The following is an 18,591-nucleotide window of genomic DNA, read 5'->3' as shown; positions in this document are numbered from 1 at the left end:
ACAGAGACTTCGTAAGTTGATTTATGGGCTTGATTCTTCAGCTTTTCTGAGTTCGGTGAGCACCTCCAAGCCTAACAAATTCATTTTTCCCTTTAGGTAGGTTTATTTTGCTCTCTGCAAAACTACCCTAATTGATACACAATCTAGCTGTTCATTACTGACTGTGTGACCTTCAGCAAGTCACTTAGAATCTATAAGCTCAACTTTTGTCAAATGTGAATAATATATGTGTCCTATAAATCTCGCATAATCTTCAGGACAATAAAAGAGATTATAAATTGTCCTCATTTTGCAAATGACATGCAACATAAAATTAATAGACCTAAGAATAATATGTTCTTGTTTTGCAAATTAAAAATTATGACAATATTTATTTATAAACTATATTACATATCACATATATATCTGTATATCTATGCATATATCTACATCTGTCTATCTGTCTGTCTACCTATCTATCTACCCATCTACCTAATCATCTATCCATCTATCTTTATTGGTTAGGATAAAGGGCAGAATAAATGGAAGGCCAGAAGCAGAGCAAAGAGACCTCCATTGACGGTTAAAAGAATGTATAAAAGGGATGAACAGGAGATATGAGAATAATTCATAACACCAAAGTGATGTCTTCATTGCTATCATTCTAGTTTGTGTGGATGAATATGGAAATTAGAATAGGGTTCCATATTTACTCTCGTTGGCATGTTGTAATGCAAAGAGATTGTAAGACTAAGTACTTAAAACTCATTTAATGGCTTAAAAATTTGAGTAGAACAAGATTGCTATTCTGTTTCTACTAAAGGGAGTAGAATATGACCAGGGTTTTCCGTGCATATTTTTGTCATCTGACCATCAGATGATTACTATTAACAATCATTTTGTAGGTTTGGCATTTAAGAGAAGAACAAACTTGTGCTCAGAATTCATATCTATCATTAGGTGATAATAAGCAGCAGGTGTAACGATGGACACCTTGTGCATTCCAAATGCAAGGAGGGTCAAGAACTTTTACAACTAGAGTTATGGTTCGATTAGGACTGTGTCCTTGGGCTGCAGGTAACTTTATGTTCCTCCATTAGGAGATTTACCTTGGATATTCTTGGAAGAGTTTTACTGCTGTTACCCAGGTAACTGGTGAACTTGCTGATGGTAATAAGGAAACTAACATTTGCATTACCTCTCCTAAGTGCTCAAGAATTTCCTCTTTGTGTTTACAAGCTTTACCCCATTAATCCCTTAGACTATCCCTGTAAAGTTGATATAATTACAGCTATTTTTCTGGAGAAACTGCACTGTAACATCATGCTGGAAACTCTCTAGCAAAACTGCACTAATTTTTAACAGATGTTGGTCTGCAGTGTGACAAAACATACTCTCTCTGAAGTGAGGCCAGCTACCTTTCTCCTTCTCCTTTCACAGTTTCCTTTGTGATGGCCACTGTGAATTGTATCTGACTTACACTAGGAGCCAGGCTAAATGGGAGGAGGTTGCTCATTAACTACAGTGTGTGATGAAAATATGATTCCCTTTTAATATGTCTGAAAAATATATTCTTTTTAAGTATAAAATTTTAATTGTTGCATAGCACTTTTGTGGTATAAATGATAAAGTTGTTGAGGTGTTAAGGATACTGATGATGGAATTTAAAAGTGGTAAAGCATTATGCAAATAAAATTAACTTAAAAAACACATTTATCAAATGCCTACTATGTGCCAGGGGGCTCTGAAAGGACTGAAGATAACAACGGTTAACAAGACATGTCTCACACGCAAGAAACATATACAGTGTCATTGTTGTTGCTATTGTTGTATACTATTAGCTATATTTCCACTCATTTGACTTTAATGCTCTACAGCATTGGATGTGAAGTTACAAAGATGCAGCACAGCGTTTTGGGGTTTTTCCTTCACTTTGGTCCTTGATCACGTCAATCACACTTATGCAAATGACTCCCAAATTCAAATCTCAGCCTTTCTCCGTGAGCTCCAGTCTTGTGTTTACAAAGTACTTGCCCAACCTCTAAATAACCTGCTAGCCACTCAAACTCAATCTGCCCCAAATGGAGTCTCATAATCTCCTTCTCTCCAAACCTAGTTAATCAACCATAAAAATATAGGTTCAATTTTGGGTTCTTGTTGTCAGCTCAACCAGCTGTTAAGTCTAGTGAGTTCTATCGTTTCCATATGTCCTTTCTGGCTTTCCTCATCTAGAATTGCCTCACACCAACCTTTCCTATTTCTTAGTGATTTCACTTTCTTTCTAGGTATGGTTCCGATCATGTCGACTATGCTCAGAAACACTGGCACTCAACAAAATGTACTAAAATTCTTCAGTCTATTGTTGAAAGCCTTCCACCATCCGGCACCAACTTCTCATCTGGCTTGTCTTCCATAGCTCCTAATGTACAGACCACACAGGAAAACTGTTTTTAGAACATGCCAGCACATTGCTTCTTCCTGTTCCTCCACCTAGACCCTTCCACTCTCCACTCACATGGCAATCCCTACTCATCCTTCCAGGCTAATCTCAAAGTGTATTAATTAATTCCATTAAGCATTTCAGATTCTACCCAGGTATAAGAGCAGTTCTAACTCATCTTTAATTCTAGGACCTTTGACTTGTAACATATGTGTGATTCTTGATACTTTTAACATGCAATTAAAGGTATATGTTTATATACCACATCTCTCTTAGCAGATTTGAACTCAAAGCAAAAACACGTCTGATTTGTATCTGTATATATGGAGAAATACATATCTCAATATTACAGATTCAGAAAAGTACATAAATCACAAATGTACATCTGGATAAATAGATATTCACAAAGCTAGCATATCCATATAGCTAATATCCAGATTGAAAACTAAATAAATTAGCAAAACACCAGAAGCCACCTCGTGTTCCCTTTCAGTCACTACCCTTGCCCCGATGGAAATCTACAGTCCTGATTTGTAACAACATAGCCTAATTTTAAACTTCATATAAATGGTATCAAATGAATGTACTATTTTATACCTGGCTTCTTTGATTCTAGTTTACATTTATGAGCATGTTGTTTCATGTACTTGTAGTTTCTAGAGTCTCATTATTGTATCATGTTTCACTGCATGAATGTATCCCATGTTGTTTATCCATTCTTCCGTAGAATGGCTTGTTTCCAGTTGTGGGATATTACAAATTTTGTTGTTTTCCTGAGTCAGTCTTCAGGTGCACATATATAATGCATTTCTATTGGGTATATAGTGTCTGATGTATTTTTTGTTGTTGTTGTACCTCAGAGTATCCAATTCAGTGCTGCTATTTGAAAAAAAATGAATAAATAAATAAATAAATACAGTATATCTTTTCTTCTTAAATTGATTTTAATTTGCCAATGCACTATGCATTTTTGTTTCTTTGGCATCAATGCTTTGTTCAGAATAAATGTGTAAAAAAACTGGATTAATATTATTTTCTTCCTGGTCCTTGAAGGTGTATGTCATAGGTTAAGACTTTTTATTACTTAGGATTTGTCAGATGCTAAAGGAATATGGTTCCAGTTGTACGTGTACCCAGGACAGAGCTAAACTTGAATGAGATTTGTAGTGAGTGGCTAAACCTGGCCCAGCACTTTATCAGAGTGCAAAAGAGACGGGTTGGGTATGGAGTCAGTTCTAATTAAGGTTCTGAAAAAAAGAGTAAAATAAAAACAATAAAATCTACATTTAGAATCAGATAAGCTTTTAAAGTTATATATTAATAAACTAGAGAAACTTTTTGTGTGTTTTTTCACTGTCTCATACCTCTAATAAAGTGATTCAAATTGCTTTAGTTTCTTCCTTCATCAACAGAGGAAACTGCATACTTAATGCTATGAAAACACTTCACCTAAGAAGAGTGAGGCTCCCTCAGGTAGCAAAATGAACATATATTGTTAATATAATATGGATTTTTCTGTCTCTCTGTCTTTCTCCTTCTCTCTTCCCTCTCTGTCTCTCCTTCCCTCCCTCCTTCCATCTCTCCCTCCCTCCCTTTTTCTCTTTTTCTCTGTTAGTTTAGTCTCCCTAGAAGTAGACCTAATACAAGGATTTGAATGCAAGGACATCTTTGAGAAGTGAATGGAACAGTGACAGGAGGGTGGAGAAATGATACATAGAGGACAGCTCAGTAACACAGTGAGTGACTAGAGCTCAATCCAGTGAGGTAAATTGGGAAATGATACAAAACAGGAAATGATGCAAAACAATTCATACTTATCCCATCCAAGGGGTGAGGGAGGTGGAGTATTTCTATACTAACCTGAGAGTCAGTGATAAAGATATTTTCACAGGGATTGTTAATCCCTGGCACTTCTAGCCTTTCAAGCACATATGCATCACAGCCTTCCACATTTCCAGAAAGTGACCTCAGCACAGATACAGATACTAGCAGTTCAGACTCAGTCAGGACCCGCTAAAATACTAAGGTCTGGCAGAATATGGACAGAAGGCTGACAGTAACTATTATTTCTTTCTTACACTAGTTCTTTCTTTCTCTTTGTCTCTTTAATTCTTTCTAACACCATAGCCACCATAAAAGGCTTTAAATTCACCTTGATACACTCATCGAGCATTAAAAATAATTAAAGCTAATGAGATCTAAACAATGGGAAAATAAAAGTTTAAAAAAATAAAAAGAAAGAAAGAAAGAAAAAAAACATGAACACAAGGTAGGGTTAGTACCAAAATACTTTTCATGCAAGGGATGAGCCACAGGTACCCTTGAAAGCTTTCTAGACACCAACACCAAAGGTAAACATGATACAATTTATATTATCTATGGCAGAATGAAGCAATCCTGTTTCCCAGGAAAAGCACTTTTTACTAATACCAAGATCATAGAGACTTTCTACACCAGGCCCTCACAAAGTGTGTGCACTATTCGGTGTGGTAAACAACGTCATTGTCAAACTTCCTAGAGAAATAGAAGATGTACAAAGCTGGAGGGAAATCAAATTTACGGCCTTCGGAGCAACACTGAAAGCAAGCCTGAAAGGAATCATGTCTCCTCTGAAAACTATTCTCCAGCTTCAGAATCAAACCTTCAGGAAAGAGCTGTCACAACCAGGAATCTCTAATGGCATCATTAAGAAGTTGATAATTGGCCTGAAGATGCTTCAAGAAACCAGGAACCATCTCAATGACACACTGACCTTTGAAGAGCCTCTGGAGAAAGATCAGGGGCAGTCCAAGAACTGAGGAAAACAAAATACAAGGATCAAAATCATTCTTGCTGTCATCAATGGCTATCCAAGCATGACTGCTCCAGGGACTGTCACCACTCTGGGCTTCAGGGGCAATGAGAAAGAAAGAGCTGGCAGCCATCTGCCCCAGAAGGAGTAACACAATTCCTCCAGCAATTAGACCCCATAGCCACACTGTTTAATTAAACCAACAATACAACTGGGTGATAGACCTTTCATCCCTGTCACGAAAGTTCTCCCCTCAACCTGACCCTCTAGTCTTTAGAGTTGCTGTCATCAAGATGTTCTACAGTTCCTTGATTCTAGCTAGCTATACCCTATGTTTACATTTTCAAACTATTGACTCTGCTTTCTTGAAACACAACTCTATAATAAACAAGCTCACTTTTATCTTTAATCTTTTCCCTTAGCTTTTTCTTTACTTCCTTGCTTTAACGAAAACATTACTTTCTCCTAAAGATATAGTTTCCCGTGATAATTCTGTCTTCTATCAAAATTCATATATTATAAATTTGAGGAGAACGTTAGGGTTTTTGGTTTTTTTTTCATTAAGCCTTGCTAATCACAAGAGTGTTAATCCCCTGTATAAGTCAAGATAGGCCTGAATAAGCCACAGGAACAAAGACATCTGAAATTTCACGGTGTGACACAGAAGTTTCTTTCTCACTCAAAAAACAGTCTGAAGAGAAGGTCAACTGACCTTCCTCAAATAGGCTGCCTTTTTGTGGTTGTTCCAATCATCTTTTGACATTAAGGTCATCTTGGTGTCATTCAGACAAAAAGAAGAGACATATATTGAGGAGAATACACACTATGTAAGTATTCACCTCAGCCAGAAAGTGACATGTTAGTTCTGTTTACATCTCATCAGCCATAAATCAGTCATGTGGCTCCAACCTAACAGAAATAGTTGTTTTGAAACATAGACTTTTAGGGTTCCCATGAAGAGGAAATAAGACTGTGGGTATCCACCACAACTCAGTATTCTGGTCAACGAACAGACATTTTGTCCTTTCTCCAACACATAGAATACACTCTTTATTCCTAAGAGGGATAGGCCAAATTACTATCTGGTCACTGTTTCTAACTCAAAATCAGGTATTCCAGGAGATTCCCAGTCCTCTACATCAAGTCCACATGCAACTCTTTTTTCATTTAGATAAAATATATACCTCACTTCAATATAAAATATTGAAGTATGAAAAAGATATCCACATCAGACACTTTCCCTCAAAAAGAAAGGGGTCAGGAGATAATGGAAGACACATGGCAGTCACAGGTTCATAGTAATTTTGAAATTCAGGGGACCAGGCACTGGGAATTATCCTTGTCTGGGAGATAGTCAAGATTCCATGAACTGGTTCTACTCTTTGGACGAATCTCTTTTGGTTATAGCTCTCCATGACCTCACGTTCCTCTCTCAGTAAGTGTTCTCTTTCCCACTATCCTACATGGCCACATCTTAAATGAGGATTAGCTAGTGTGACCTCCTTGAGGCAATGGCTGCCTCTTGATTGTGGGAAACTAGGGAAGTTGTGGGAAACTGGAAGTTGTTTTCATAACTAGAACAGCATTACAGATTTTTTACCTGGTCTTGAGGTTTTCCTGGCAATACATTTTTTTTATTTTTCAAAACTTATTAGGCTTGGGTTTTGTCTTCTTCTAGTCAATTCATGGCCCAATAAACACATCCAAAGTTCTTTCTAGATATAATTGTTGAGCTGTGACTTTCTCTATGTTATAATGACTATTACCTTGATGATCTCTTGAAATAAACATGAACACAGACTATACACTCTATTTCATCTTCACCCTAAACCATTCTGGTAAAATGAAAAGTTGAACTGGATTTTGACACTCAAGAAAATTTTAATTCCATTTCTTACTATCTGGAGTCTAAAAAGATGCTTTTCTGACCCTACGTGACCCAAATATTTTTGACTCCATATATTCCCTTTCATTTCCACTAGAAAACCAGACAATTTTTCATCATGTAAGCCCTTTCTTAAAACATTTTGCAAAATGCAGTCAATAACAGCCAACTCACATTAATTATATGATTTTTTCAAATCTCTTCCACTAAACTTGCCAGCTTAGTTAGGCAAATCACCTGCTTTCAAAGTGTTACCAGAAGTGACAATTTTCCAAATGTTTTGCCTCAACAAAAGATGAGTTAACTTTTTCCAGGCTTCCAATAGCATGTCCTACCTGCTTACTCTCCTACTAATAAGCCAGTGCCATATATTTGTGGAATTCTTTGTGTGTGATATAAATTCACTTCAGCTCAAGATCAAACCTGAATAAGTATTAAAGTATTAAAATTCAGTAACTTAATACAATAGAAGTTTAGTTCTCACTCATGCCATATTCAGTTGTGAAAGGTAAGATTTCCTGGCAGCTTTCCTCTAAGTGTTCACTCAGATCCTGTTATCTTCTATCACGTCTCTGTCATCTCAGAATCCTTTTTCCATCCACAAAAAAGCAAGAGAGATAATGGCCGAGGAGATTTCAACTGGTTTGAGAATTCAGGCCTGGAAATAGCCTACATTATTTCTGCCCACATTTACTTGACCTATTAATCATATGACTCCTTCCTAATTGCAAAGGAGGTTGGGAAATCTAGTCTTCTCCTACTCCTAGAAAAAGGACATAAAATTGATGAGATCCAACCAGTTCCTGCCAGAGTTCAGGCTTCTGGTCAACAAATACCTGCCTAAATGCATACAAAATTCTCACTCATAACCAAACAACCCGAAGTCTCCATCAGCCACTCCTTCTGGCTAAATTTCTGGAATAAAGAATGAGTCTCAGCCTTCTCTCTCCTCTTTGGATATGGTTTATCCTGATCCCATAAACTTTGGACTAAAATACATACATATACATACATACGTATGTATAAAATACATGCATATATATGTACATATGGATGTATAAAATACATACATATAGTAGTGAAGCAGGGACAGGATATCAGCAGTAAATATTCCCATTTGGAAAGGTGAAGAATAAAAATCTCACCATTCTCACTGGTCCAAACAATTTTGCACTGTTCCTGGCAGACACAGTGAAAGTCTCTTCCACAGGGTTTGTGATTCTAAGTCTCTGGGAGACATCTCTTGTCCATTGGTCTCCATGGGCCTTGGATCCCTCCCTTTGGGAGACTTTTTATTCTTAATCACATCACTGGTCTGTCTAATAAATGCAGTTAGAACATTTCTCCTCTGAGAAGTGACTCAAAAATCAATCTATTTCCACCTTTTGTTCCTTACATCTTACAGTTTTAAGTTAATTCTGAAAACATCCAGCAGAGGCAGATGGAGGGAAGACATCAGAGGGTAGATATACTGGTTATTTCATTATCTTGTTAAAGACTGACAACATCACTTCTTTTTCATACCAATGGCCGGAACTCAGTTGCATGGCCCCAATATAACTGCAAGGGAGGATGGGGACTGTTGTCTTCTGATGTGGCCAAGAAGAAGAAATGGGATTGGTTAGTCTCTGAAACTCTTCCCCACTCTCTTATAAAAAGCTGCTCCTTGAGAGCTATTGTTATTTGACTCTATGATTTTCCTCTCTCCCAGAACCATCATTCCCAGTAGTCCTATTCTTATCTGCCCTGCATCAAAAAAGTTGGTATTTTGAAAACTCTTCTTTTCTACCTTTATTGTCATTCACATGGTTAACTCATCCATCCTCAACTTGATTTCCTCAGCTCTGATGATCTCTTCCAACATGATGCCTTAAGCTCCTACTCAGATTCACATCCTAGAACTTATTATCATCACCTGAAACAGCTCCGTTTCCAAAGTACTAATCCCACTCTCTCTATGCCCCCACCCAACTCAACATTGTGGTCCAAACATCATCTTTATCTTTATTACTTTAAAAACTTCTTCATAATTCATCATTTAAAATCCACTCTGAACACTTTTAATCAGTCTCTATGCTCATAGACCCCTGTTACTCCAGCTGACTTAGTCAATTGACCCCTTTGTACCTAGGCTAATTCCCTCTCCTTTTCCCCAACGCAATAACCTTCCCCTTTCACTAATTCTCTCATTATCCAGTTTAGTTTCTTTGATTCACCATTTCAAAAACACTCTTGGCAAAAACTTCCTTTCTATTATTCATTAAACCCATTTTGAAAGATACCAACCCTGAATGAAATCAAATATTCCCTTTCTCTCTGCTGCCATCCAAGCAACTGGATACTACTTGACAAAACGGTACAAAAGAGTATATTGATGCTATAAGATTTTACGATCTTCAAATTAAGAGGCCCTAATGCTTGCTTTAAATCAGACATTTCTGTGGTCCACAAATCTTGTCCACTTTCCACAACAATCATTTTTAAACTTTTGTGCTCCCCACAGAACTCTGACTATCCAGCTTCTCGCCCCACTCTCATTGCCTAAAAAAAGAGAAATGTAAGCCATAACACAGGAACCCTTTATCATCTCCCTATCAGCCTCAGAAGACTACTTTCTTCATTCCTGGAGCCCCTTCACCTCTCTCATTATAACTGAAGAGATATACATTCTCCAGTATATGACTTACCTATATTTCAGTCTTCATTCTCATCTGATCTCATAAGAAATTACTCTCTTCTCCCCCTCTGTTATTACTCACCCCAATACTTCACTTTTCTCAATAGCATTTAATTCCACTTAAGTTTGTCTCATCTGAAAAATACAGTAAATACATTAAAAATTCTCATTTATATCCAGAGCTTCCATCTCCATCTTTGTGTCGATGACTGCTAATTCTCCTCTGAGCTTCAATACACAAACCCTTCAGCCACCCTCCTGACACACAACAAGCAGCTTGAACTGAACACACCCAAAACTATAAACACTGGCTATTTTACACTCTAAAATCTTGTTTTTCCCCCTCTCATAGTGAATGACACCACTGTTAATCCTTTTCAGAATGTCAAGTGCCTGGGAGTCATCTTTGACCACACCCTCTCTTTTTCCACCTCCATTAACAAATCCTGAATGCCCCATCTCCTAAATACACCTCAAATACATCCCCTTCTATTTCCATTACCAACACTAGCCTGGACCAAAGAACCTCACATCCTTCTGGACCATCAAAACACTCCCTTTCCTCTTTCAGTTTTTAAATTCCCACTCAACCCCATTTAATCAATTCTCTTCCCTGCAAGCAGAGTGGTAGTTCCTAAATGCAAATCTGGTGATACATCACATCTGTGTAAAATCCTTCAATGAATTGTTTTTGCTCTTTGCTCTTGGGGTACAATTAAAATAGTTAATATGGCTCAACAAGGCCTGGGCCCTAAATACTGCTTCAGTATCATCTCACACCATGACCCCCTCAGCTTTCAAAGCTCTAGCTATATAGACCTTCTTTTTAATCTTCAAATAAAACATGCTCTCTCTCACCACAGGGCTTTACACATGCTGCTCTATTTTTGAATATCAGCTCTCATAACCATTTTTCGCCATAACCATTTTTTACCCCTTTAGTCCTCAAATCAAATGCTATTTCCCCAGGAGAGCCTCCCTTGACATGTCAGACTAGGTCAAACACCCTTTTTCATACTAACATTGTATATTGTTCATTTTCTTCATAAGATTTATGATTTCACATTTATGTATATGATTTAAATTTATTTATGCTATTATTTCATTGGAGTCTATCTCACTCTCTCCCAAAAACTCCACAAGTATAAGGACTATGCTTTACTCTCTGATGTGTATTTCCAACACCTAGCACAGAACAGGGGTATAGGGAGTACTCAGTAAATATTGTTGAATAAAATATATTAATTAATTTCAGGATGGCAAGATAAAGAGCAAAACAGTGTGTCCCAGATAGGCAGCTACCTTATGCAGGGAAGAACCACGGAAGAATAGATGGAGAGTATACACATTATGTATTATTCAACGACCCCCTATAATATGTCCCTCAATTTCATTTTTTTTAAATAGTGGATGACAGTTCAAGATTATCTTCCTTGAAAAATAACTAGAGAGAAAATATTGTTACCATTTTAATACAGATCCTACCAGGCTTGGGGTTAATTAATAAACTGTACACACCAGGAAGATAAGTATAGATATAATCATGAAAACTTAATTTACACTATCTCAGACAAGTCTACTGAGAAAATGCTGAGTGAGACCGGCACCATATTTCAGGAACTCCAGGTTGAGGGATCTCATGGTTATGTTAGGATATGTTCTCCTAGAATTATCTCTTTCCAGGGTGAGTTTCAGAGAGGTCATATAATGGAAGGGATGGGGTCCTCTGTCAATCAAAATGGTGATATAACAGGATAAACTCTTGATTAGAAATTAAAAACATGTTTCAGTCCTGGCTTTGTCACAGTGTGATATTCTGTACATTGAATAAAGTCTCTGAAACTCAGTTTTGTGCCTTTCAAAATGTGAAGGTGAATTTATAAAGTCCCATTCACATCCAAGAATCTCAGACTCTTACTTCAGCATCCTTGTTATGTTTCAGTAACAACCACGATGGGCAATTCAGAATTCATCTGAACACAGGGTTTAATCAAATACTGCAGGGTCAAATATAAAATCCAAAAAGTGAGAAAACACACACACACAAAGAGAAAACAAATAAATAAAACATCAAACCCTTCAATAGTTTCTTATTCTTGGCCCACCTAGCTCTTTTGTTGCTTGATATTCTAAAGAGACATACTTTATCCAAGTTTTATGCTCTTGTTAAAAAATTAATATGAATATACTAAGAATTTTCCCATTGGGTTTGCAATTATTATTTCCTACAACGTTTGGCATGCACATGGGTGGAATGAAAATATAACTTGTCCTGATTTGTTTTCCCTTTGGTGGGTCTGGATAGTATCCCAGAACAATGAAGCACAAAAGGTTAAAGAGAGGTAGTAAAATGAAATATAGATGGAAGTTAGGAATTGCTCATACAGCTTGGGAAGAGTTTAATCTCTAAAAATAAGAGAGCCTCCTTAAAGCAGTAGCTGCTTATTGGGCTAGATTGTTAAAAAGAAATACTATAGTTGTGTCACAAAACCTGGAATAATAAAACAGCATTTCCTGAAACTAATAAAGTACACTGTGGTGTCCGAATATGGGAAGATTTGCTAAAGACAGCAACTGCTATTTAATGGCTAAAAAAGGGAAGGGGACAGAGAGGAGGAACCTTTTTGTAGCAGAAGTCCACATTTTGAAGTTTCAACTCACCTCAAGGCAAGAATAATCCTCATTCTCCAGTGAGGGTAAATAAGGGAGTCTTCATCAGTTAGATTCTGGTAGATAAGTAACCACGAAGTACCTACAACCACAAAGGTGTTTTAAGAATAAAATACAGTTAAAGGAATTAGAACAGATTCTAGCTTATAGTCAGCAACTCATAAATATCAGTTATTATTGATCTTTATAGTCAGGGCCTTCTAAATATAACCAACACGGTAAAGAATCTAATAATACGGTTATTCTTCATTAGTCTCAGATTTCATATTTGCAAATTCACCTACTTGCTAAAATTTATTAGTAACCCCCAAAGCAATACTCGGGGTGTTTTTGTAGTCATTCAAGAACATGCATGAAGGAGTGATAAGGCACAGTGGAACCCAATGTACAGAGTCCCAGCTGAGGTCCAATGAGGCGATGATAATATGCCCTCTTGTTGCAGTTCTCATACTGTAAAAAAGTCTCCTTTCTGTGGTCTACTGAGGCCACATTTTCACATTTTTGTGCTTTTTCTTGCTGATTTTGCTGTTTAAAATGGCTCCCAAACATAGAGCTGAAATGCTGTCTAGTGTTTCTAAGTACAAGAAGGTTGTGATATGCCTTCTGCAGAAAATATGTGTGTTAGATAAGCTTCATTCAGGCTTCATCCAATGCTAATGACTCAATATTTAACAAGGTGTCTTTCAACAGAGGCACACATAAAACAAGGTTATGTATTGATTGGTTGACAAAAAATATTGCAAGCTAAGGCTGGCATGATTCTAAACCTGTATTCCCCCCAGGAACAGTATTTGCTAACTCAGTGTTCATGGCAACTTTATAGAATATAACTACTACAAATTAGAATCAGTTTTAATAATAAAAATAAAATAATAATAACAACAACAACAATAATAATGTACTATTTCTTGAGTTCCAGGTGTTTCACATTTATTCTCTCACAGGCAACTGCTGGCCATCTCAAACACCCTCAGATCACTGCCACATTTGCCTGAAGCCGCGGCAGACAGTTCTCGTATGCTGATAGCTTTCTGCCTCAAGAACATATATGTCTCTGCCTCGGCCTATGAGGTCTCTCTGCTGCACCTGAGTGCAACTCAGAAATGTGAGCAAGTTAAAGACCCAGGGGCAGATAACCAGTGAGAAATGGGAGACTGTGGGTAAAAACCCTGGCATCCCAGCAATCCTGTGGGACAATGCTGAAGTATAGTACATCTCAGAATTCCCCAGCAGAATTTAGACAGTTTCCTGTAGGGATAAGCAACCTTGGTGGCCAATCTTTCATGTTGACTAGGCTTATCTGTATAATCAACAGGATATTAAGGAAGTGATATTGTGTGACTTCCGAGGATATGTCATGAAAGATATTAGGGCTTCAGCTTTGTCCTCTCTTAGGTTACTTGCTCTGGGGGAAGAGAGCTGTCATGTGTTGAAAATATTCAAGCAGCCCTATGGTACATATTATAAGGAACTGAGATCTACTCCCAACAGCCAGCATCAACATATTAGCTACGTGAGTAAGCCATCTTGGAAGCAGATCCACCAGCCCCAATCCTTCAGTAACTGTATCCCTGGCCAACATCTTGATTTAAACATGTGAGAGCCTCTATGGCAGAACCACCCAGCTAAGCCTCTCTCAAATTTCTGATTAACAGAACCTTTATGACATGATAAATATTTATTGTTGTTTTAAGTAACTTAGTATTGGGGTAATTTGTCACACAGCAGTAGATAGCTAACGTACCCAAACACTAATAATGATTTCACTGGTCTTGGTCATTTCCCTCACCCACTTTCCCCACTCTCACATGTATGCTTCATAGGATCATCTCAAAAATAAACTATACGTGCCTATGTCGTTATTTCAGGATTTGCTTTTGGGAGCTCAAACTTTGACTCATGTATCGAAAAGGTCCTTGAAAGCAAATACTTAGAATGGGATCCTGGGATTGAATCACTCACTGTCAATGGATTCCATTTACGGTGCTAATAGGGTGACGATATCTGGAAACATGTGATTTCATAATTACTAAAACTCTTACTTTTGGTTTATTAAGAATTAGATACATGTAGAAAGGAATATATTGGCTTAGGTTGTTCTTCATTAGTCTCAGATGTCATATTTGCAAATTCACCTACTTGCTAAAATTCATTAGTAACCCCCAAAGTGACACTCAGGGTGTTTTTATAGTCATTCAAGAACATGCATGAAGGGGTGATAAGGCACAGTGGATACGGCACAGTTCTTGAATGATATTGGGAAAACCGGCTTTTGTTAATTGTCCTAGAAGCCTTGAAGAAGAATGGCAAACATAAATTAATCTGCTATTCTCTTCAAGTATTTTGTGAAAAACAGGAGGCATTCATGTCAAAATTTAAAGAGAATACCCTTCCCTGCAGCTAGAGTGTTCGGTCAAGTATTTGATCATAAGGATAGTAGAGCTATAAAGACTTAATACACTGGCAGCTCTCCTATGGTAAAGTGAAAGCCTTATTAGGGACATGTAATAGCATTAGATGAGGTGTATGTCTCACAAAATGATGCTTGACTTCTTTAATATCTACTCCTTCTTCCCTTCATTGCCTAACAACTAGAATCAGTCTATGAATAACACAGAGAAGTACAGTCTTACTTTGGTAAAAAATGTTTTATTTACCCAAGAACTACAGGATTTTGTTAATATGTACCAACAGTGACTAGTGAGACAATAATGGGAGTGGATCTTAAAGATGTTGCATCAGGAGTGTGTAATTTGAGGAAGGATGTAGGAGTTTATTGATATGGGAACACTCTCTTATGACCAAAATTTAATATCTTGGTAAGGACACTAGGATCAGATTCAAACATTAAAATGTATGGCTCCCATATTTTAAATAGAATAGTGACCTACAGGAAATGAGGTTTAGGTGCCAGAAATCCCTTGATATAGAATCTAGGAAGGAAACAGACAGGTGAGCATTAGAATAGATTTATTATGTGAAATCAGATAACCCACCAGCTGATTACTCCCTGGGAGCCCCAGAGATAACTCCATTTACTTAAGCAATAAAAATACACTAGTAAGGAGAGGGGCAATGGCTGCACTGAGAAGTGTAGTGGTGACTGTCCTCTATAGATAAGGATTAATAACAGAAGATGCTGTTATGGATCTGGGTTCACTGATATCAGTGGGGATGGCAGGACTCTGGGAGAGCAGAGGCAAAATGGTGACACATAACATTGAGGCAAGGTGGATGGATTACTGTCATAGGCAATAAGACGTGGAAACAAGAGGGCCTTGAAACTCAGGGAACTGTTGCAATAGCTAATAATCCAACATATTCCTAGAAATGAAACAGAAGGGCAGCCAACAAAGAACTACTTGACTTATATCAAAAGCTGGTGAATTCCATGACAGCAGCAGAAAATCATGATCTCTCACCTAGTTTCCAGATTTCTACCATTTTGAAACCCATCTATTGAAGAAGAGACTGGGCTTTCTTGAGGTAGGATCTTACAATGATAGAAGAATATGTATTAAATATTCTCTAAAACCCTCCCCAAACGGTCCTGTGGTCATTCTTCAGTGCAAAAGTATACTGCGGTAAAAGAAATATTTTTATCATCTTAGGCTTGTCAGAAACATAATGTTGATCTGAAAACCAGGAGATCTGAAATGCTAGCATGTATTCCTCTTAGAATGAAGGTGTATAGATATCTTTTGCTGAACCAAGATGGCAGAGTAGAAGGACGTGCTCTCACTCCCTCTTGTGAGAACACCAGAATCACAACTAGCTGCTGGAAAATCATCAACAGGAAGACACTGGAACTCACCAAAAAAGATACCCCAAAGACAAAGGAGAAGCCACAATGAGACAGTAGGAGGGGTGCAATCACAGTAAAATAAAATCCCATAACAGCTGGGTGGGTGACTCACAGACTGGAGAACACTTATACCACAGAAGTCCACCCACTGGAGTGAAGATTCAGAGCCCCACGTCACGTTTCCAACCCTGGGGGTCCAGCAATGGGAGGAGGAATTCCTAGTGAATCAGATTTTGAAGGCTAGTGGGATTTGACTGCAGGACTTCAACAGGACTGGGGGAAACAGAGACTCCACTCTTGGAGGGCACACACAAAGTAGTGTGCACATCGGGACCCAGGGGAAGGAGAAGTGACCCCAGAGGAGACTGAACCAGACCTACCTGCTAGTGTTGGAGGGGCTCCTGCAGAGGCGGGGTGTGGCTGTGGCTCACCATGGGGACAAAGACACTGGCAGCAGAAGTTCTGGGAAGTACTCCTTGGCTTGAGCCCTCCCACGGTCTGCCACTAGCCACAAAAAAGAGCCCAAGTAGGCTCCAGTGTTGGGTTGCCTCTGGCCAAACAACCAACAGGGAGGAAACCCAGCCCCAACCATCAGCAGTCAAGCAGATTAAAGTTTTACTGAGCTTTGCCCACCAGAGCAACAGTCAGCTCTGCCTACCACCAGTCCCTCCCATCAGGAAACTTGCACAAGCCTCTTAGATAGCCTCATCCACCAGAGGGCAGATAACAGAAGCAAGAAGAACTACAATCCTACAGCCAATGGAACAAAAACCACATTCACAGAAAGATAGACAAGATGAAAAGGGCAGAGGGCTATGTACCAAATGAAGGAAAAAGATAAAACCCCAGAAAAACAACTAAATGAAGTGGAGATAGGCAACCTTCCAGAAAAAGAATTCAGAATAATGAGTGAAGATGACCCAGGACCTCGGAAAAAGAATGGAGGCAAAGATCAAGAAGATGCAAGAAATGTTTAACAAAGACCTAGAAGAATTAAAGAACAAACAAACAGAGATGAACAATACAATAACTGAAATGAAAACGACACTAGAAGGAATCAATAGCAGAATAACTGAGGCAGAGGAATGGATAAGTGACCTAGAAGACAGAATGGTGGAATTCATGGTTGCGGAACAGAATAAAGAAAAAAGAATGAAAAGAAATGAAGACAGCCTAAGAGACCTCTGGGACAACATTAAACGCAACAACATTCGCATTATAGGGGTCCCAGAAGGAGAAGAGAGAAAGGACCCGAGGAAATATTTGAAGAGATTATAGTCAAAAACTTCCCTAACATGGGAAAGGAAATAGCCACCCAAGTGCAGGAAGTGCAGCGAGTCCCATACAGGATAAACCCAAGGAGAAACATGCCGAGACACATAGTAATCAAATTGGCAAATTTAAAGACAAAGAAAAATTATTGAAAGCAGCAAGGAAAAAACGACAAATAACATTCAAGGGATCTCCCATAAGGTTAACAGTTGATTTCTCAGCAGAAACTCTACAAGCCAGAAGGGAGTGTCATGACATATTTAAAGCGGTGAACGGGAAGAACCTACAACCAAGATTACTCTACCTGGCAAGGATCTCATTCAGATTCGATGGAGAAATCAAAAGCTTTACAGACAAAAAAAAGCTAAGAGAATTCAGCACCACCAAACCAGCTCTACAACAAATGCTAAAGGAACTTCTCTAAGTGGGAAACACAAGAGAAGAAAAGGACCTAAAAAAACAAACCCAAAACAATATAAGAAAATGATCATAGGAACATACATATCGATAATTACATTAAACGTGAATGGATTAAATACTCCAACCAAAAGACACAGGCTTGCTGAATGGATACAAAAACAAGACCCATATATATGCTGTCTACAAGAGACCCACTTCAGACCTAGGGACACATACAGACTGAAAGTGAGGGGATGGAAAAAGATACTCCATGCAAATGGAAATCAAAATAAAGCTGGAGTAGCAATACTCATATCAGATAAAATAGACTTTAAAAGAAAGAATGTTACAAGAGACAAGGAAGGACACTACTTAATGATCAAGGGATTAATCCAGGAAGAAGATATAACAATTATAAATATGTATGCACCCAACATAGGAGCACCTCCATATATAAGGCAACTATAAAAACAGCTTTAAAAGAGGAAATCAACAGTAACACAATAATAGTGGGGGACTTTAACACCTCATGTACACCAATGGACAGATCGTCCAAAATGAAAATAAATAAGGAAACATAAGCTTTTAATGACACAATACACCAGATAGATTTAATTGATATTTATCGGACATTCCATCCAACAGCAGATTACACTTTCTTCTCAAGTGCACA

General features: G+C 38.0%; 1 long non-coding RNA gene across 1 annotated transcript in view; it reads right to left on the bottom strand.

The window, feature by feature from the left end:
• LOC113624807 (uncharacterized) overlaps window positions 1-18,591 on the bottom strand; it is a 224,520-nt gene that overhangs the window by 173,760 nt on the left and 32,169 nt on the right. The window contains exons 2-3 of the long non-coding RNA XR_003434463.1: window positions 12,434-12,524; window positions 5,172-5,213 (exon numbers count right to left, since the gene is read on the bottom strand). This is a non-coding gene — a long non-coding RNA (uncharacterized LOC113624807). The remainder of the gene's footprint in view (window positions 1-5,171; window positions 5,214-12,433; window positions 12,525-18,591) is intronic.

This window comes from Aethalodelphis obliquidens, unplaced genomic scaffold (genome assembly GCF_003676395.1).
Source record: "Aethalodelphis obliquidens isolate GAN/ISIS:26980383/991018 unplaced genomic scaffold, ASM367639v1 scaffold14, whole genome shotgun sequence".
Lineage (NCBI taxonomy): Eukaryota > Metazoa > Chordata > Mammalia > Artiodactyla > Delphinidae > Aethalodelphis > Aethalodelphis obliquidens.
The sequence above is the reverse complement of the archived record's forward strand: the minus strand, read 5'-3'. Positions and strand labels throughout refer to the sequence as shown.